Source organism: Epinephelus fuscoguttatus, linkage group LG1 (genome assembly GCF_011397635.1).
Source record: "Epinephelus fuscoguttatus linkage group LG1, E.fuscoguttatus.final_Chr_v1".
Classification (NCBI taxonomy): domain Eukaryota; kingdom Metazoa; phylum Chordata; class Actinopteri; order Perciformes; family Serranidae; genus Epinephelus; species Epinephelus fuscoguttatus.
Window position 1 is genome coordinate 7,503,182 of NC_064752.1, and position 22,712 is coordinate 7,525,893.

General features: G+C 41.3%; 1 long non-coding RNA gene across 4 annotated transcripts in view; it reads left to right on the forward strand.

Moving 5' to 3' along the window:
* LOC125903450 (uncharacterized) overlaps nucleotides 1–22,712 on the forward strand; it is a 307,807-nt gene that overhangs the window by 269,512 nt on the left and 15,583 nt on the right. Inside the window, exon 1 of one of the 4 annotated variants that reach the window (XR_007451306.1) lies at nucleotides 8,983–9,093. The exons of 1 other annotated variant lie outside the window; for it this stretch is intronic. This is a non-coding gene — a long non-coding RNA (uncharacterized LOC125903450). Of the gene's footprint in view, nucleotides 1–8,982; nucleotides 9,094–20,693; nucleotides 20,737–20,926; nucleotides 21,063–22,712 lie in introns of those variants that run through there. 2 more of the 4 variants (XR_007451303.1, XR_007451312.1) reach the window with 2 other exon arrangements.

Below are 22,712 nucleotides of genomic sequence, written 5' to 3' on the forward strand. Positions count from 1 at the left end.
CCCCTTTAGGGCTCATTTATATTAACATAGATACGTCCATTTCAAATGTTGTAAACGTCACTGCCCTCATACTTCCATGCGTCCTTATGAGGGCACAGAGACAGCCAATAGATGGCGCTGGAGGGACGAGTCAGACGTTTCACACAGCAACAAATGAGGCAATAAGGAAGGAGGTTGTAATAATGTACCTTTTCACAAGGGCAGCGTTGTGACAAAAAAAAAATCTATTCACTATATTTCTGATTTCAGTCAGGAACACTTCAGTCAAAGAAAACTTTATTTCCATTTGCAGTATATTACTTGGCGGTATGGCTCTGTTCTGGGGCTTCTCTGTCTTTCCAAGGCCTACCAGCGACCCAGTCATAGAGGTCTTTATGTGATTAAATGATATTGTCAGTCTGCCTGACTTGACTTATTGTGTAATTTAATCCTTGACTGTTGCAGGTGTGTGTGATAACTTTCTTCAGATGGAGCAGTTTTATATTGAAATAAATCTAATCTTTGAAAAGTAAAAAAAAGGGACAGAAATAAAAAAATACCAAGAACAAATGAGTACAAATTAATTGTGTGCATGTGTGTGTAGTTGTGTGTCTTAGCTGACATCACCCTTAACGTAAAAATGAAAATGTCTGTTCTCAGTCTGAGTCAGAATCCATGTTTTCCAGACCAAATCACAGCTTCACAGCTCCCATTTGATCACCCGCACACAAAGGTTCAGATGATCTCAATCCAGTGAAATGTTTAGTCCAAACACAAAATGCCATTGCATTGTTTCAAACATTCATATTTCTCCAAATATTAACAATAACTTCTTCAATTCTGCACATAAACAAACCAACTGGCGTATCTCAAAATGGAGGCGAGCTTCTGGTCTTTCCATTGACACCTTACTTCAGCCAATAGGAGCTTCCACTGCTGCGCCTGACATCCTCTTTAGGCTCCCAAGCCAAGATAAATATGGTTACTCCACACTTTTGTCGTTCATAAGCAAGGAGGAACTACTGTGTTTAGTTTGATGGATTATGTTTTCACATTTTATCTTGTGTTATTTGTGCTGAATGTAATTTATTACTGTGTCTTTGGTGCACCACTGTACTGTCTTGTTGGTTAGGTTACATATTGTTTTAGGTTGATTGCAGATATGTGAAGCTCTATCGCCGAAGCAAGATCTCTCCTAAAGGTGATCTAATCCAGGGGTCAGCAACCTTTGCTACCAGAAGAGTCATTTTTGGTCCACAATTTTTTTTAAATCTGTCTGAAGCTGCAAAAAATATATGAGCCTTATAATAAAGACAACACAGTTTTATGAAGTCTAAATTAGCTTATCAACATCACTAATTGGTCTAATCAGTAATATGTTTCACCATAAGGCAGCCACTCTGCAGTAAGACCAAGACTCTTCCTCTCTGGATTTGAAAATCACAGCTAGCTTCACCAAGGAGACTCAAGACAAGCCACCTGTCTTAGGGCTCTAGATTCGCAGACCGGGCGCGACGGAGGCGCAGCGCACCTGCGTGCAGTGGGTTTTACACACATCACACCAATCAAATGAGCCCCTCTCCTCACCCTTAAATGCGCCGCGCGAAGGCGTAATGAGAGTTTACTCAATTCACCATGGCAGAAGAGAGCAGCAGCATCAGACGGCCAAACTTCTCCCGGGAGGAAACTGATGTTTTGGTCCGGGAGGTCCAAGCTTGCAGTGTCCGAATATATGGAACTGCGAGCAGACCTCCACGGGCTGATGATGCAAAGGTAGCCTGGGAGGAGGTCACCACAACTGTAAATCAATGTTGCGTTTCTCTCGTACCCGTGCACTCTCTCTTTCTCTCTCACAGTTTCACTCTGTTTCTTTTCTTTTGACTTTTCTAAGATGACAGATGCTGAATATATACTCCCTATCTGATGCTGTGGCTGTTTGTGGTTGGCTGAGAGGGATGTGAACTCATTAGTTTGCAGCTGTGTTAATCAAATCAGGTTGGGTTTCCATTGAGCGTGCCAAATGTGCCAAACGGTGCCAATCCTCTTTGATCTGACATCAGATGTGCGGCTGTGCTGCGTTCCGGCTCCGTCTCAGCTCTGGCACTCCGGAGCCCTCCGCAACAGATACGCAGGACTTCTATTTTTGCCGGACGCTGGAGCACAATGCAGAAATTCAGCACAGAGCAGATCATGCGGGGCAGGAAGTTGTGCACAGAAACAAAATAAAACATCCGATTAATTTTCAAAATAAAATACACAGTGTTCACAGTGGATCATATTTCCCTGCACTACACCTTGAAAACTACATAATGGGCAGAGGCAGGCCTCAAGTCAACAGGTCAGAGGTTTTCAGACGTCATTTCACCCCGTGAACACCATGGACGAGGAGATATTAATCATGGCAGTGCACCGAGATGTCTTCTGGCGGAGCTGCACCGCACCGCACAGCAAACACAGCCGGTGGGTATTGACGGACAGCGGAGCACGCAGCGGATAACCAGCGCTGCCGTTCCGCAACAGGCACGCATCCAGTGGAAATCCGGTGTTACACCGGCTGTGCTGACAGTAGACCTGGTTTCAGATGGCAAGCTTTCGGCGAAGCCTTTTGGCACAAAACTGTCACTGCACCAAGCTGCACTTGTCGACACCTCCCCCTGCTGCGCCGCCACACCCATCTCAACACACTTCAGCCTGCCAAACTACCAAACTGAGCGCGCCTTGGGTTTCGCTGCTCGAAACTAGCTCTGCGCGGGGTTCACCACCCTGCGCTGCGCCGGGAAACTAGAGCCCTTAGTGTTCGGCAAAATTTAGAGAAAAGGCACCAGGCTGTAGACATCACTATGACTCATATTTTAATTCACAAAATGTTAAAATATTTTTTAAATTTGTTGTAGGCCCGCAAGCAACACATTTTTACTATTGGATAATGTACGAATTCTTTAGGGTTACAACAATGATAAATGAACATCAAAATGTTCAAAAATAACCGTGATTCATTTCAATGTAGCCTAATTTTCGGTCAAAGCCACAGCAGGGAGCCATTGGAGAGGAAAAAAAGAGCTGCATGTGGCTCTGGAGCCGCTGATGTAATCTAATTTAATCTTACCTTAAAGACCCTCACACCTCCACACACCTCCACACAGCTCCAAGTAAATAAATGCAAATGGCCATCACCATGGTGACAGTTCTGGCAAGGACACATAAACTTTCATACTGTACATGCTGCTGGATACACAGGTTGTTATATACACAGCTATGCTTTGTTTCTTTCTTTTGTTTTTTTTTTTTTTAGAACTTTTTTTTAAACTAATCCTATGCTGTTTGTTAGTAAACATCAAAATTATATATTTCTTGTTATCTTATTTTCTTTGCAACAACTTGAAAACCCTCTGGACATTCAGACGGACCAGGGCTGCAACATTATAATCTAAATACACACTCACTCACTCACATGCACACACACAGAATGTTATTTGAACCTTGCCTCAGGCGCTTATATTGGACTGACGGCTGTAAAATAATCATCATATTTATTAACAATATCAATATTGCATAACCCCTGATCCCGAGGAGTGACCTTGTGTGTGTGTGTGTGTGTGTGTGTGTGTGTGTGTGTGTGTGTGCCAGGGCAGGGCAGGGCAAGTTGAATTATTGCGTCTGCTCAGCCAATAATGCCCCCTACAAAAAAAGTGAAAGAGGGTGAAGAGACGAGAAATGAGGCAGAATTGGGGGAAAAAACTAGGTAATGAAAAATGAAAGAGGGGAGGGAAACACACACACACACACACACACACACAGAGAAAGAGAAAAAAAAAATCAAATGTGGTGATGCATCCTGAAACTTTGCTCCTTTCAGCCACTTCATCAGTCCTGCTCCTCCTCTTCTGCAATAACACATAAAACCTTTAACACACACACACACACACACACACACACACACACACACACACACACACTCCATTAGCTAGGCTACCACAGCCTCATCAGAAGCAATAATTCATTTTTGTCATGTTTATAGTCAACCTGAGAGAGTTAATGACCCACACACACATACACATACAGTAAACTAGCATATGTGCTTGTGTACACACGTGCACTATTTCCAATATCTGATATTGGTTTTGGTTTCTTAACCAAATTAAGAAAGTCATACTGTTCCTAACTCAGTTCAGTATAAACACAGCTTGGTTAAAGGTAGTTCATGGAAGGACACTGCAACTTTCTTTTGCAACCCAATCGCCAGAATAACTTGTACCTAATTATGTAGCGGATATGTTTATGGTGTGGTTAAGTTTAGGCACAACAAACACTTGGTTATGGTTTGGAAAAGATCGCGTCTTTGCTTGAAATACCTGCTTATCATGGCTCTATCCTAGCAGGAAACACAGCAATGGATCGTTTGGTAGTTTACACTTTTGGTTGCTATAAGCTGCTGGAAACACAGTGATGACTCGTTGGTTGATCTCAAACAGTGGTCTGGTACCCTGGAAATCCAGAGTTCTCGCAAGAGCACAATTTGAATTTGCTCAGCGAGTCACTCTGGCAATCAGTAATGATGCTCATTACCTATACCCATGAGACTGAGCTGCACCAATCACATCGGTGTATCTGATATAGGCGGGCCAGAGGCGAGCTAAACAGATGACGACAGCGCTGCGACGGCGAAGTCTGAAATCAGTCAGTGAACATTGCAAGATGGCTATGGATTGTTTGAAACGGCTTTGGCCGCTACAATGAACGAGTTAGACTTGGCTTTTTCTCTAAAAGAGGAACAGAAGACAGCGCTCGAGTATTTCCTTTGCAAGAAGGATGTTTTTGCTGTTTTGCCGACCAGATACTGCAAGAGTCTAATCTACCAGTTAGCTCCGCTGGTAGCTAAGCGCTAAGTATTGTTCTGATTGGTCGTAGTGTTATCCAATTGCGTGCAGTGATATTTTCAAATGCATGCTTGGTGCCGCCCCTCGAGTTGGGCCATTTGCATTACTCATGGCCAGACCCTAAATCTTTCTAGATTTGGGTCTGGATTTCCAGGCTAGTGGTTTTGCAGGCCAACACATTCTCACTCCAAACTCGTCACATATCTATGTTTGGTCATGGATCTTCCAAGTTACCCTGGGTGGACTGGTTGTTGATGTTCTGGGACATCATGTCACGTTCTGCCTGTTACATGCATTGTTGCATCGTTGTCAAAATATACTTTTGTTTTCACAGGAAATGTACCATTTGCATAGTCTCTTTCAAGATAAATGCACTGCATCGGTACCACACTGCAAATGACGTTGTTGTTTTTGTCTTCTCTTCAACAACAAATACACGTGGCTATGTTTTGCCAACACATACACGTGGTTCGGTTTAGGCAACAAATGCAATTGGTTGGGTTTGGGGAAAAAAGACTCTTATGGGACACAAACATCTGCCTCCCGGGTGAAAGTTCAGTGGTTGTTTGACCCATCCACCACCCCTACCGCCCGTCCTACTCGGACTTCCAACGCCTTAACTTTTGTTGCTGTCCTGCTGTGGTTCCCCAATGTCGCCAGGCACTGTAAAACTGTACAGGCACTGTAACAACTGCCTCAACAGCTGCATATCATGGCAACATGAAAGGATGGTTTTTTTCGTCAGTGTCTGACACTGGAAATCACAGACTAAGTGCCAGATTTCACTATCTTCAGAGTGAGACCAGGTTGGGCAGGCGTCTCTTCTGGGTGTCACACCATCCATCAATCTTTTCACATCCTGTTGACAATGTCAGCTCATACACTACGCCACTCAGGAAACACTGACATGATGTATGATAAAGGTGACAACAGAAATGAAAAAGTTTATATGGTGACAGATGGTTCCCTTTAATTTGTCACCCATCTAGTTCTATTGCAAACCAACCACACTGTATGTGGATTACTCAGAGTATCTGAGATATTGCTTCTCAAAATCTCTGCAGAAAATTGTTGTTGATGTTTTCAATGCTATTGTTCAATGGTCTGAAAACCAGAAACAACATTCAGTTCACCTCTGTTGTATTGAGGTGACATCAGACGTCTCAGGTAGAGGTGTTGTAAAACTTTGGCTCATAAATCCAAACAGTCACAAGTTTTTTGTTGTGATTTGGGTGAACTGGTCTTTTCAGAAGCACCCAAACAAACATGCTGAGTTCAATAATTACGCTGTCAATAAGCATGTCACGAACTGAATCAGAGAACGAGAAGCATTTTTGCCACGTTGCACCTCCCCCATCCTGCCAACGTAAACTGCAAACTTGTTGAGAATGCTGAGTATTATCACCTTTTACTCCAGTGACAGGGTGTTTACACGTTTATGTTTATCACACTGACACACTTTTCTATCAGTTTGTCTGTCCACTTAAAGTGTTCCTCCTGTTCTGCCAGTCAGGGCTTGTTTTCTCTTCCTCTCTGTGTGGGGCCAGTTTGCGGGTTACGCTGTAATTGCCTCTCCATGTCCGACAGTCATTTGCGGAGCAGAGCTTGTTACACTGCTCACTGTTTTCTCCTTCTTGTTTTCCGCCTTTCTTCATGCCTCTGTCCCCAGCCAGCCCTCTGTGAAGGGAACTGTTGTGGTTTTTGATGTTGTCAAATAGTAAATTGGCTTTAGTGCTTGCACTCTTATTCCTCTCTCTCTCTGTCTATAAGTCCCTGCAATGTATTTCTTTATTGTCTGGTAAAATTGGTGTTTGGGACAAAACCACTGTGACTTGATTTGAGCAAGTCAGCTTATTATAGTGTTGCAGCTGTTTCACTTCATTTTACACAGTTTTGTCTGTCTATGTTTCTCTACACTGTCTGAAATAAAGGTGCTAACGAGAACCAAGTGGGGTTTTTTGGCTCGTTCCAATAGGAGAAACTTTAGTTGTTTGTGGACGAACCTTTCATAAACATTACTATCAAAGGGTAGGACCTGGAACCCAACACAAATGATTATGCCATAGGAATAAAATTAGTAGGAAGGACATTGAACTGCTTTCCACGGTCATTTGACTAGTACAAAAGAAAATTGCAATTGTCATTAGTTGTTATGGTGACAACAGACATCAGTGGAGCTGTAAATGTGTCGCTGTAATTAGGGTGGCTGTGGCTCAGAGGTAGAGGTCGTCCATCAATGGGAAGATCAGCAGTTCAATCCCCGGCTCCTCCAGTCTGCATGTCGAAGTATCCTTGAGCAAGATACTGAACCCCAAATTGCCTCCAGTGGCTGTTCCATCGGTGTGTGAGTGTGTTAAAAACTGAGTAGCAGGTGGCACCTTGTACGGTAGCCTCGGCCACCAGCGTATGAATGTGTGTGAATGGGTGAATGTGACTCGTAATGTAAAAAGTGCTTTGACTGGTCGGATGACTAGAAAGGCGCTATACAAATGCAGGTCCATTCACCATGATTAGTTTGGAACTCCTTTTTTGGCCTATTCTCTCGGCCTTTGCACACAGAGTCCTTTTTTTTTTTTGTCTGAAATTGTCTCACGTCTTAAAGTAAGTACGGCCTCACATTGTGTCAATCATGTTTGCTCACTGAGTCCACACCTTTCGTCTGTCATTGAATTTTTCAGAACAGGTTCTGCGTCTTTTGCGTCTGTCAGAGCCTTTAGAGACGATTGACCAAGAATCAGTGAAGAAAATTAGGTGCCAGGACACATTTTAGACAAGACAGAGGAACAGGGTGCACAGAATCATTTCATAACTCAGACAGCTCACATTTAGCAGGTGAGATAGTAATATTCAGGTGGATGATGATGAAGAGGAAGAGGATGTGGACCACACACAGAATGAGGAGACAGAGAGAGAGGACAGCTCCGCCCCTCCATGCAGCTATGGTGCCAAATGGAAGACAGAGAGGGAGTGGTGACAGCCAGATAGGTAACTCCAGTGGAGAAAGGCAAAGGAGGAAATGTGTCTTTTCATTTTGTCACGTGTTGTGAATTGTGACTTGCTGCAAGTTGGTTTGTTTATATGGAAGTTGAAACAAAAATTATCCGATTGCAATGGTGACGGTACATATAAGAATTTCCTGCTACTCTGACTATCCTGCAATATTAATTTGAATGGGAACATTTGACTATCATTTTATTTCTCTGTGTTATACCTCGAACCCAGAACTCCTCCATGAAAGGTTCTGCAGAGAACCTTTCTATGGTGAAGTGCTTCCACCCAGAGCACTCTTGGGGGGTATTATCCAAAACCTTTCCATCTTCTGAGGGTTCTACCAATTACATTTTATTTTCCACCAATCATGGCTTTAACAGTTTAACCTTAATGGAACCTCAAGTCTTACAAAGAACCCTCTAAGAACCAGAGTTAAAGGGCCAGTGTGTAAAATGGGTTGAAAACCATTGAAAACAGTGACATCAGTGGTCAAATTCTAGATTGCAGGGCTCACTCGCTCACCCCTCCCGTCGGGTAAATGACGGTGGCCTCGTAGGGACAAAAAGCCTTGCGCAGAAACAAGTTTTTCAGGAGTAGGTCTATCTAGCGACGAGGTAAATGTTTATTTAGAAATCTAAACCATGTTACAATATTGTAATGAATCACTCATGAGCAGGAGACCAGAGGAGCGTTCGGGAAAAAGGCCAGTTTATTTGAGCACTCCAAAAACTCCGGTAACACTCCAGGGGGTAAAAGACTCTGTCCCAAACTCTGACTCATCTAGCGTAACACACACACTCCATACACACATACTCGTTTACAGTACCTAGCGGGTACCCCCTCCCCTCTCTGCTCCACCAATCTCCAGCCCGCACACTGACTGACAGCGTAGCCGGTAAACAGAGCTCAGCTGTTTATTTAGCCTAGCGATATCTCCGGACTATAGTAGCTGCAATGGACGACTCTGAACGCGATTTTGAAGAGTTTCTTGTAGCGGACACAGACCCAGAGCCATACCTGTTTGAGCTGGAGTACACAGATGAGGAACTTGGGTGCTGAGCGGGCGAGAAGAGAGGCTGAATCCTCTGCTCCCATTTTGCTGCACAGAATGGGATTCGGTGCTACCATCGTTGGGGAGATATATCATCAGGAGGAAAAGTGCCGCAGAGAGTGCATCACAAGGAGTGAAGTTGCGTCTTCTTTTCCTCGCAGATGACGGTTCGGGTTCATTCTCTCCTGTTGCGTGGTAAGTGTGGTCCATTCGCAAACTTTATAACTAAAAAAACTTTTCACTACTCTCCATCGACGAACTACTAACACTCTCTGCTGTTTCCTCCTCCTTCTTCCTTCCTTCCACTGTCTTCTTTGGTTCATTTATACACGTGAAACGCGTTCTCTGGCTGGCTGGATTGTCTGATATATATATATATATATATATATACAAAAGCGTAATTATAAGGCTACGAAAACCAAGCAAATTTTATTTTATAGCGATTATACACTTATATAAACATATTAATGGGTAGAATATTCAGATTCAGATTCAGATTTGACAATAAATCATGCCAAATATTACACACTAGCCCTTTAATGTCATTGACGAAAACAACGACGAAAAATGTCAACAACCTTTTTTCCATGACGAAAGAGATCTTCATAATAAAAACTAAGACGAAATCTCCATTTCAATTTCGTTGATGAGATGGGACGTGATAAAAATGTTAGTGGTGGACTATTGGACATCGAAAGCCGAGAACAGCTGTGCTACGTAATGACGAAGAGTTGACTAATTTGTCATGAATTTTCATAGACTAAAAGGTTTTGGATTGATTATGACTAAATCTGGTCTTTAGAAGCAAAGGGCTCAGGGTAGAACCTTGGCCCTTCAGGATGAACCCTTTGAACCTATCTATCTATCTATCTATCTATCTATCTATCTATCCTATACACTGAAGCTCGTTAAAGATGGGAGCAGTCACCCTGAAGAAAACAGTAAGCCTCAGTGACTCTCTTTCACTTTATTTTCTCTCTGGTTCCCATCCTCTCACTCAGATCCAGCTTCATCAGACTGAGTTGCCATCTAGTTTGAAGTTTTGAAACAAGAGCAGAGCATTAGATTAGCTTTGTCTGATATAAAATTCCCTCTAAAGTGATGGCTGTGCCGAGCGTCTCTTTTCTCCAGCTGCTTTTGAACGGAGTCTAAGTCATTTTGTCTGGTATTCTCCGAGTCGTTTGAGGAGACAAAATGCTCCTTGGCGCGTTAACGGGCCCTCTGATGTTTGGTTCCTTCTGCTGTGCACACTGCTCTACAGTGAGCACACACTCTGTGCTTTTTTTCCCCTCTGTCTATGTGTGTGGAAAGGGTTATGATGATGCCATGTGTGTTTGCATGTGTAGTTGTGGTTCAAACCTACAAGGAAAATCAAATGCTAGTACATGCTTTTACATACAAGGGCCATAAGTAGTTTATATAAAGCTTGCATGTTTTGATATCGAGAATTCTGTCAAAAAAAAAGACCACCGCTGCATTTTATTTTGTAGTAATGAAGTAACAAAAATGCTTAGGACATAAAAATAAATAGATACTGGAGTAAATACATTGAAATGTATTGGCGTGAAATTTTACAATTTCTAAAAGGAAATGTAATGAAGTAGCCCGGTTTCCACCAAACACTTTTGATATGGTACCTTTGGAACCAAAAGTAATCCCTCAGGCATGGTTCCTAGACCCTAGGTCTATTTAGTGTTTCAAACAGTACTTGTGGGCAGGTTGTTGTCACTCACTGCTCTGTCCAGCAGTCACTGTATTTCCTCATCACCGGTGACACAGATGGAAGTCTGTACCTTGTTTATCGTCCACAGAACGAGGCTGCACGCTGACATTTTCAGAATAAAATAAAACAGGCTGCAGTGAGAGTCTCTCTCCATGGGATATTTAAAAATAGCAGGTTTGTGCATTTCATCCTTCTCAGGCAAGCTCAGGGGTTTAGTGTTGCTGGAGCCCACAGGAACGACTCTCCGCAATGCTTTTTTCTTTCTCTGAGTGAGGATTAGAATATATGTAGTTCACATAACGTGGCCGAAATTAACACATATAAACTCTTGAAGATCCACTCATTACTAAAAGTGTCTGTCATATAAAAACTAAAGTGATGGTCAGAGTTGTCACAGTGAAATTTAAGGTGTGCTGATGGATTCACGTCGTCACCTCATACACTGAGTAACATTACAAGTTAACATTGCACCTTAAAAGGTGCCGGCAGTCGGCCCAGTGAATCAAGTTACTTTGACTCCAGCTGCTGTGAGAGGCAGCAAAACATCCTTTCATTTTACAGTTACAGTTTACTAACAAAACTCTCCACAGTATGAACAGTGGTTACATGAGCCTCAAAACCAGACACAACTCAGCCCTGAGCAGAGTGACTGTCCTCTACTGACCAATCAGACTGCAGTGTTCACAGCTCCACCTTTTAGGACCAGATCTGTGTGCTAGGTACCCCAACAGAGGGGGGACCAAACATGGGGATGTACAGAACGGTTCCATCATTGGTACCATCCACAGCTTTTCACAGTGGAAACGGGAAAAAGTGTTCCAAACTGAACTGTACCGCACTGCTCAGTGGAAACGGGGCTTTTGTCATGGTTAGGAAAAGATCATGTTTTGGCTTTAAATGCCCAGTTTTGACGGCACAATCCCTGCTGGAAACACAGTGATGTCTCTGTAAAAAAACCCAGCTGCTTTTCGTGCCATTGTCTGGCAGGAAATACAGCATTCCTTTCACCTCCTAATAACAAAATCAGCTCATTTACTATGTCTCTTAAGAAACGTTGTACAAATGTAACGTATCCATGGTTTGCAGAAACATACAATGCCAACATTTTCTACTTGCGACTGAGCTGTTGCAGCACTTATTTTGAGGAGTGTTCGTCCAGAACAAATGGAGCTCAAGCTTCCAGAGTCTTTTTGAAATGACATATGGAGTAAGGCATGAGAGGCAGATCTCCGGGGTTTATGGGAACATTGTTCTCACTTTTAAGAAATACTTCCACTGACAACACAAGTGGTGTCATACAAAGGTCTCCACTGTTTATAATTTAATCTCTTTATTACAGTAGGATTTCCAGTTATATATCGATCTTTACAAAAAAGTTACATGTAGCACATTTTAGAGGTGGCAGATCAATCTTAAAACTGATTCACTGGAGTAAAGTGAAGGTATCATCTGAAAACACAACTAAAAATAAAATGCAGTGTTTTAGCCTTATTGATCAGATAATGAAAATGGAATTTTAAAAGACAATTTTTGCTAGAAGTGTCCATATATGGTGGTCAACAAGGCCAAAATGACATATTCTGACTTTGTTTCTACTCTATTGCTCCTGTCTTGGTTTTCTCTGGTCATTTTTCTTTTTTTCATTTTTCCCCTTGTCTTAATCTCATTTTTGTCTAAATCTTTTTTTTTTCCTTTCCAGTTCCTTTCTTACTTTCTTTGTCATCGTCTCAGTCTCTTAACCTCTGCTCCTCACGCACACACACACACACACACACACACACACACACACACGCACACACCGCCTCTCTCTAAGCCATAATTAGGATCGAAGGATTCCTTCATAGGCTAATATGCTCCGTTAAGTTTAGCGAGCCTAAGTAAGCACTCTGAAATTAGCGCTGGACTCAGTCACTCACATCTACAGCACACAAAAGGCTTCACTTTCGTTTCCCTGACACTGAATAACTCTGGCGCCATACACTCTGTGATACTGAGCTCCTTAATAGGAGTCAATGAACTCTGCCCAAAGCTCTGTCGAGAAGCTCCACATTCAGACAGTTTGCCCGAGTAATAATCACCACTGCTGTCAGCTTGTAACAATGCAGATAACTAAAGAATGAAGACACTCTGGCTGATTTCAGTGAAACTAATAATGTAACATACCAGCAGTTCTACTACAACACAATTAATACATCAGTGCCTTTACTTGTTCTACCTCAATGATTCACGCAGAGTTTCTTAGCCTCGGGCTCAGTTAAATGTATACGTGAAAAATAGGGCCATCATTATTTTATAGTCCGCTCCTGCCTGCCAGCCTCTCTTTGTCTGCTCTGGCTCCAAACATCTTTTTGTTTGTCCACAGTTTAATTTACTTTTTTGTTGCTTTGTTTTTAATATAACATCAACATAACCATTTTGGTTAAATTCAGCAGAATTTGTGAGATTTGTGGCAGGTGTATTCATGCCAGTGTGTGTGTGTGTGTGTGTGTGTGTGTGTGCGCCTGAGGCAGACAGTTTTCAAATGATGCAGGCCGACAGAGGAGAGAATGCAGAAAGAATCTTTAGAAAACTGACTGCAGAGTGAACCTGTGAACCCTCAGCATGAAAGCAGAGGTGGAGGAGGGCAATGAACAATCAGGCTGAGAGTGGAGAAAGATCACAGTCTGTTTGGAGATTCGACTGCTGGATCTTTTCAAATCCATGAAACTGAAGCCTTGTTTATACTGCTGTGTTAACTCTACAATGTAGGCACAGAACAGGCTCTACGTAGATGCAGACCCTACACTGTCGCCTTATGTGCACCTCCCCAGAAATGTAACTACACATCACTGTGACGCAGACCTTTTTATCTTTGTAAACTGAAAAACATTTCATTCAGTGGAAATAAAGTTTTAAGTCTTATGTGTGAATTATCTCTGCTTCAAATGTTATAACAGTCTGATAATTTATGTAATGTAAGATGCTGTAGGCTTGTGCTGACAGTTGTGCTGTCTATGAACCACCGTTGAAGGAAAACAGCCAATCAGAGCCAAGGAGTCTCCAACACACCTGTCATCATGTCAGTCACTACTCGTGAACTGCGGTCAAACTGTCAAACTAGGCAGCGCTGATCAAATCTGAATCAAGATTCTGTGACTGCTTTGCCTATTTCTTATGGAGCTACATTAGGGTCAAAAGTTTTGTACTTGAAAAAATAAAATTTGAAACTGAAAATTCATGTGTTGATCTTGAATTTTGAAAAATACAACAATGTATTCAAAATAAAAATAAGTGTATGAAACGTTTTTTCAGGTTAAATATAATTTTGATTCACTTTGGTAATTCTTTTGAATGAATAATTTATTTTCACTTTTCACTTCCATATGTATTGTCACAAAAACAACACCTTAATATTTGTTATGATTTCCCAAAGCTTAGTTAACATTTCTCACCTGTGTGCTGGAGGTATGGGCTCCAGCAGATTGACCCGATCGACTGGACGCCATCATCGCAAGCGGACAGTACGCTGCGTTCACAGTGCTATGTGGAAATCGGACATATCAGCACTTAAAATATGGCTGTTGATCTGCAAAATCTGGCATAATTTATCGCTCTTATACCGCAATTGGTCCTCGGTACTGTCTAAAACAGATTTCTAAATGGAAGTTTGTCACTGGCATCAATTTTGACACTGCCAGTCACATGAATATGGTGTATGTAAGTGTTAAGTCAGAATTTTTTTTAGTTCCTACGTTCCCTGAAGGCACTGTCACTCATGATTCCACACCCCTCTCAGTTGATGCTACGCCCCCCACGTCACATCAGGGTCAAAAGTCTGAAACTCAAAAAACAGATTTGAAACTGAAAAAAATAAGATTTGAATCTGAAAAGATAAAACATGCAACTGAAAAAAACAAGACCTCAAATGTTAAAATACATATGGAAGTGAAAAGTGAAAATAAATTATTCATTCAAAAGAATTACCAAAGTGAATCAAAATTATATTTAACCTGAAAAAACGTTTCATACACTTATTTTTATTTTGAATACATTGTTGTATTTTTCAAAATTCAAGATCAACACATGAATTTTCAGTTTCAAATTTTATTTTTTCAAGTACAAAACATTTGACCCTAATGTAGCTCCATAATTTCTCACCCCAGATGTTTTCAAACAAATATTTCAGTGTACTGTTTAGCTGTAAAATGAGAACGTTTGTGACCCAGACCGATGATGACAGTTTCAGCAAATGTGGAAAAAAAAGTAATTTTGATTAAAGTTACCTACGTTAGCTTCAAGCCATGTTTCTGTGTGTGTGGTTGAATCCAATAAACTTCACAGAAACTCAACACAGTGGCGTAGAAACACCACGGCAAACTAGTGTTTTGGGGGTGTGATTGCAGAGTTATGCATACCAGAGCACAAGTACGCTCACAATGGCGTGCGCCACATGCATAGACTATAGCATAGGTTCTGTGTAGAACTTTGTACAACTGTAAAGCAGCCGTAGCAGCCCAGTTTCATTCCGAAGTCACCAAAATCCAGCACTTGGTCAGTGACATCCGCCGTCGGACAACCTTGAAAAGAGCCATCCTTTTACATAGGCATGCATAGTGTAGATGACCTGACATAAACTTATTTTGTAGACATTGGATAGATGACCTGACTTCAGCCAGATGGTCTGACATGATATGGGCAAATTTATTTATGTGAGGAGAAGCAGTTGTTCACAGAACTGGTTATAACAGGAAACACCTTTAATTGTGCACTGAAAAGCTGTAGGTGTGTCGAGCCCGGTCTCACTCTGAAGTCGCCGAAATCAGGCACTTGGTTACTTGTGGCATGAAAAAAACAACCAAAAAAGGCGTCCTTTAACATCAGCATGAGTCGCGGCTGATTGCTGTTATAGTTTAACGGCACCCAGCGTCATCAGGGGGAAACATGACGGGACAAGGATGAAAGTTTAGGTGGCGAATGTCCAAGTGAGGTGGATGGGAGGGGTCCAGAAACCACTGACTGACCTGAGAGAGCGGTGTTCTGGTCCCGGAAGATTCTAAAGCCAACCCTGTTCTTTTTACCAAAACACAATACAAACACTTGCGTTTGTTGCTAAAGGAAAAAAAAAACATCAATTTGCGTTGTTGTGCCGATGTAGTGCTTTTATTTTGGAAGATACTGTATGTAAATATTAAATTTCCTGTGAAAACAGGAATCTGTATCTTGAAAGAAGACAATGCATGTAACAGGCAGAACTTTACATGGTGTCCCAGAACGTCAACAACCAACGCACCCAGGGTACCTTGCACAATGTATCTCAAATTGTAAAGTCCATGACCAAACATCCATAAGTGACGAGGTCGGAGTGAGAACGTGTTGGCCTTAGCTGAACTGCAGCTACAGTTGTCCTGTACTTTATTACTGACTGGCTTCCTCATTCCTCACTTATGCTTCACCAAACTGGTAAAGTATTTCTGTATTTTTTCTAAACGCAACTTGTCCAACTTGGTGTTGTTGTAAGGAAATAGAAATGCTGAAGAATAAATAAACACTCCACAAATTTTTTTACACATATTTTTAAGCTTGGATTTGACAGATGGCTCGTGATAATTACATTGAAGGTACAGTATGAGTGTGACTCTACTTCTTTGCAAGAGCAGTATTTTTCTGTTGCTGTCTTTAAGCTGTTTCCAGAGCTTTGAGATGCACATAGAAATGGACATTTTAAAGTACTTGAAAAGAGAAAGATCCTGAGAGTGTAACAGACAGAAGAATGAAGAGTGTTCAGGGTGTCATTTTCTAACAAGTCTCCTACAAAGAGAATAATGGCTTCTCAAAAACACTTAATCAAATTTCTTAAACAATGTATATTTGCTTGGATTCTTCTGCTTCACTCTGTGTGACATCTAATAAAGCCCAAAGCACAGGTTATATTGTGACAACAATTTCATGGCATTCATTTGGTATTTCTGTTTTAATTAATCGTCATCCTGGAGGGGAGAAAGGTTTACACTTCACCAGACCAGCCATTGTATTCTTTCATATCCAGATGCAGTGTGATGAGAGTGTGGAGACAAAACATCAGACACTGTGTCTGCAATTTAATATTCTTCTGCTAACAAGCTCATCATAGTAGAGTAAGGCAGGGGGCAGCATAAAAGCAAAGTGGAAGCCAAATAGAAAATAGCTATTTTCAAAGCTCTTTAAAACTGTCGGATGTTAATGCACTTTATATTAATGCACTTTACAGAGGAATTATTTACACTATTTTTTACTCAATTTGAAAAACTGTATTGTTATGAAAATGTCACAAAACACTCAGAAGCCTTTTGGTAGGAACTTTAATTATTTGATATCCATGTGTTGATGTTTCAAAGACTGTGACATGTAAAATACAGAGATTACCTCATGAATGAATGAATAATAGGGATGCAGGAAACATGTCAGGCTGACAGATTTTTGGATGATAACGGGGAATTTATATTATTATTTATTATTCCAATAATACAATTACAGCTAATAAATAGAGCCAATAATACAAAGCTAAATTCATTGATTAAAGCAGCTTCACTGCCAGTAAACACAGAAAAGAAGAGGAGTGAATGCAGCATGCTAACTAAAGAGTCAAACACGTTGCCAGTGTGGACGTTTTTCACTTTTAGAGGAAGATAACATGATTGTACCAAAACGCAATTATTTCAACCCAAACCACAATCTTTCACTGACTCAAACCAAGTTTTTTCTGTGGCTTTAGCTTTACCAAACCTTCACCAATATTCAAGAACCTTTAAGTTTAAAGTTCATGCCGTTAGAAATAAAAAAAAAAAAAAACCCATTAAAAATGAACTATTTGTAAAAGTTTGTTTGTCTGAACGTTGTTGAACTGCCCAAGGAATGAATGCATTAACAAGTGTGAGCATATTTTAGCAAACTTTATATAAAGAATGTATCAAACCAAACTATCATGGACCTCTTCAAAACAAGATAGTGAGTTTTATTTCAATGTTTGATAATTTATTTTACATTTAAATGCGTGTTTTCTGTGTCCTGGTGTGTGTCTTTCCTGACTTACTGCACTGGGTTGCGAGCAGCTTGTTGGGAGTGCTGCTTTTACCACCTTCTTCCTCGAAGAGCCACACAATTATATTGCATTCATTTTGTAAATGGAAGAAAAATGTGTGTGTGTGTGTGTGTGTGTGTGAGCATACAGTATCCTCTGCATAGAGGACTCACAAAGTGCACTATAGACTTTGATCATCTCGTTACAATGCAGAGTCCTAATAGAAGACCTTTGGTTCTGGCATTCATGTGGATACCACCTGACATGTTCCACCCACTCAAACACCGTTGCAGACAAAGTACCCCCCCTCATGGCAACAGCCCTCCCTGATGGCAGTGGCCCCCCAGCAGGATAATGCACCATGCCACAAAGCAAAAAACTGTTCAGGAATGGCTCGAGGAACGTAACAAAGCTCTCAAGGCATCGACCTGGCCTTCAATTACCCCCCAGATCCCTATCCACTGGAGCATCTGTGGGACGTGCTGGTAGCCCACTTTGCAGCCCACAAGACTCAAAGGATTTGCTGCCAGTGCTCTGTTGCCAGACACCACAGGACATCCCCAGAGGTCAGAGTCAAGCCCGATCCAAGGAGGCCTCACCGTGGATTAGGGGTACCTTTGGTGTACCGGCACATCCCACAAATGCTCGATCAAATTGGGATCTGGGGAATTTTGAGTCCAGATCAATACCTGAGCTCTTTGTCATGTTCCTTGGGCCATTTCTGAACAGTTTTTGCAATGTAGCATAGTGCATTGTTCTGCTGGGGGGCCACTGCCATCAGGGAGTACTGTACTGTTGCCATGAGGGGGGGTACTTGGTCTGCAACTGTGTTTAGGCAGGTGGAACATGTCAGGCGGTATCCACATGAATGCCAGAACCAAAGGTTTCCCAGCAGAACATTTCATTGTAACAGGATGATCAGTATATATCTAGCTTCATTTGTAGAGATAAAAAGAAAATGATGATGACTGTTATGCATTCAGATCATATATAAACCTAAATACATGATACCAAAAACTGTTGTCGTCGGATTCCATAAATGTATGCTGTTACCTCAAGGCAACATTTCAATTTCAACAATTTTCATATACTTAATTATCAAATAAAGTAGCTTTAACCATTCAAAATTAAACTTCACTCGTCCATTACTGTTCATCTATTTTTCATTTTCAGACCATTTTTGTGGAAAGAGTTGATGGAGCTGAACCTTATGAGGAAGACCCTGAAATAAGGACTCAACATGTCCTCCAGAGGGTCATGTGACAGTGTACACAGTGCTGTTGGTTTTCTTAGGGCCCTGGCTCTTTTTAAAAGTATCGCAACATAACTGAGGATGTATTGTGTGAGTGTAAATGGCCAAAAATGGGTATGTTACCTTGAGGCAACACAGTAACTTAGAGGGTTAAGAAGTCTAAAGAGGCATTGAATTATCTAATGTAAAAACAAGGCTGTAATCTGTATTATAATGTCTTAAATCAGTCTCTTGCTTTCCAAATTCTCCAAATAATTGGTAACTTAAAAAACAAAACGAAACATGAAACAGAATCTCTTTCACATTAATGCCACCAAAAATTCATGTTTTGTGTTACAATAAATATTTGTGCAATATTCTCCCTAACTCTGAGTAATTAAAGTTGATTCATGTGTTTTTTCTTTCTTCAGATTTGGTTATTGTTAAACTGGTATTAATTTTCATTCGGTACGGCATTAAAACCGCCTTAAAAAGCCTTAAATCCCACCTGCCTTAAGCTGTAAGAACCCTGCCTTCACCACACTGAACCAATTTTCCGAGTGACTGGAATCTGCCTTTTCTCTTCATTGATGAAATATTTTGCTATTTTCGTCTCTCTCCTCCTGCAGTCAGCTCCCAGTATGTCTTTTCCAGTCCTTGTCCCCCATCTGCTCCCCCCCCCGGTGCCCTCCCCTCCTGCTGTCCTCACCTCCCCTCTCTTTTTAATGGTCTTTGGCTGATTTTTAAAGGCTAGTCAGCAGAAAGATTCAAAGAGACTGTGCTCTCCACTTTAACTTCATTACGTCCAATTAGGCGCCTTGTCCTTCAGTAGAGTTCAGAGTGGTGCATAGGTGTAGCACCCAGCAGCTGCACAGATGCCGCATTAACTGTGAAATAGTTTCTTTTGTAGCTTCTTTATTGGCCTGTTTTACTTTCTGCTGTGTATTATTTCATTTTGTTACCATCATATTGTCACATGTTAGGCTGCCAAGTTCCCCAGTCAAAATAGGTCGTCAAAATATCTGCGAAAGGCTAATTAATTGGGTTCACTTGACGTAGCAGTTTGTCAGAGCCTTACATTAACTTTGTATAGCTGTACTTGTTTACCTGCACCCTAAAGAAATTGTGTGATATTACAAACTAATATCTAAAAAAACTAAACTAAAAAAACCCCAGACTCAGTGTGCAAAGGCCTGTAGGCTACACCACAAAAAAGTTCTGTCCTGCCGCGTTACAAACTGAAACCACCCAGTGGCGTATCATACTGCTGGTGTCATACTGCTAGTATCATACTGGTGGCTTTTGGTGTCAGTGTCTGATGCTGAAATCACTGAAAAGGCGGCAGTATTTGACGACTTCGGAATGAGACCGGGCTGGATGAACACATTAAGATGAACTGCATTGACTAGAGATGGTAAAACCTCCTGCAGATCGACTGGTAGCATTGGATTTTATGTTTGAATTTTTTAATGCCAAGAACTTGGGTGCAACTATGTCATGTGACGATTTAAAGAATAATAGGCTACCCATAGTCTGTTAATTAAAAAGCCTGGGAAGTTCATGATTTGTAATGGTAAAATCTGGATTATGCTTAAAACGAGTAAAAGTTCATAAAGGTTTACTAAAATCAATTAATTGAAAAAAAAAATAAATGCAAAGAAGTTGTTTATATATTACATTGTCAAGTTTTTTCGTAATTCATTAATCTAAGATGTTAAAGTATTTTATCTGTGCTCTACAAGATGGTCTTGCTTTTGTCTCCGCCCACTTACCGGGGGAAATGGCGGTCTTTTCCTCATTCGAGTCAACTTCCGGCCCACCGTTGTGATTCTCATCCCCCTCTCCCAGGTATGTTTTCGTTGTTAATGACTATAATAACTTATTAACATTTCAAGAGTTTTCAGAGAGTGTGTGTGACATTGTGAGTAGATTAGAGGTAGATTTCGTCGAGTGTAGTAGAGTGTGTGTGAGTGAGGTCCCCGCTTTGTAACATAGACGGACCAAACCCGGGCCAAGTGTTGCCGCCATTTTGTGTAAACTATGAACTAGCATGTGCGCATACTGTGGTATGTCTGGCGCTGTTATCTGCAGTAGTAACACGCTTTAATGCACTTTAGTCACTTTTGTGAGAGTGTCTTGTGATAAAGAGATTTTCTTGAGTAATATTTGAGAAAGTAAGTTATGTTTCAGGTAAATACTGTGCATAAAGTAGCTGAAAAAGTGGTGTGTACTCTCTAAATGTTTACTGTCCTGTACTTCTCTATGAAGTGTTAACGTTATATGTTTGTGAAGCTGTCATTTGAGTAAAGTCCTGGCTAAGGAAACTTCCCTTTCACTCTCATACTAGGCTCCCCTTCTGAATGTTGCTCTAGGTGGCTGCCTATGTTGCCCTTGAAAATACTTCTAAACGTGTATCTTTTACAGCTGATTCAGATTTAACAACTTTTCCCTTTGACTGCTCCCTTCTAAGAATTTTCCTAGTCAACCAATAGTCGTCACTTACGGCCTTTAGTTGCCTGCATGTTTGCTGTATTAATTAGATTATTAAATGATATATTTTTGGCGGGGCAACACAATGGTTTGAGTTGAAGGTGTGAGAAAGAATAGTATCAGTAACATTGTTAACACTGTGCTACATTACAGAGAAATACAAACCGTACTAATGAACCTTCATTAATATAGGCCTATATTTTATCTACAAGTGCACGTCACACACTGAGCGAGCCGCCTGTTAATGACGCTGTGGGCTAATGGGCATGTAGCTACTTCCATCCACTGTTGCCAACTCCTCAGTAAGAAAAGTAGCTATTGGCTGTCCTAAAAGTCGCTAGAAGTCGCTAAATGATGTCATCGCCTAATTTGCATAATTGTCCATATGCATGTAATTGTAATGACTGCTGTAGGAGAGAGGAATAACGCCGTGAGAGAGACGAAAACTGAGTAAAAAAACACCCTGAATATGTTTAGAACTACAAATGAACCTTCTTTCAGTGATTTATATTAGGCAAAGAAAATTTTACATTTACATCCCGCCCTGACTGTAAGCCAGGTCGGGATCAGCCAGCGGCGGTTCTGCGCATGCGCGATTCACTTGCAGTCTGGATGTGGAGGGGTTAACATCTCCTGCTCTGACTGCTGCTGGGAGGGAGGACTGGGCCGTCTGTGAGTGCTTTGGGGCGAGGGAAGGGCCCACGGCAGCATCCGCTGCTCGTTGAGAAGAATAAGAATGATACGTGCTCTCACAACAGAGTCTCCAGAAGTCTTCAGTAACATCAGAAAAAGTCACTAGATTTGTTGCTAGTCGCTTTTTTGAAAAAGAGTCGCTAGAGGGGTCTGAAAAGTCGCTAAATATAGCGACAGAGTCGCTAAGTTGGCAACACTGCTTCCATGTTTCAGATGATACGTCATGCTTGTAGTCGACCAATGAAGATGAGTTTACATGTCACCTTGGGTTCATCCTTCACCTTCTCAAAATGATCCCACACTTTGGATATCCTGCCCGACATGTCGTTAACTAGCCTGTGGAATAACCGAGGCTGTACACATGCTGTGTCTTGCACAACCTTGAAAATTATAAACAGTGCAGAGCTGCACTGTTTAAATGTGTAGGCCTGTTGTCCAATTCTGTACCCGCTGTTTTATGTTAAAAGTCAAATTAATGATCCAAGTGTGTGCTTGGACATGCTAACATATTCGAAAGTTTTAACAACCAGCAAAAATCTCCCTTTGTTTTATTTCTTTCTTTTCAGCCACCTTTTGGTGGACCTAATATTATTCAGCTCTAGTCTTTTCCTGCAGACTTGCAGGCTCTCATAGCAGACATG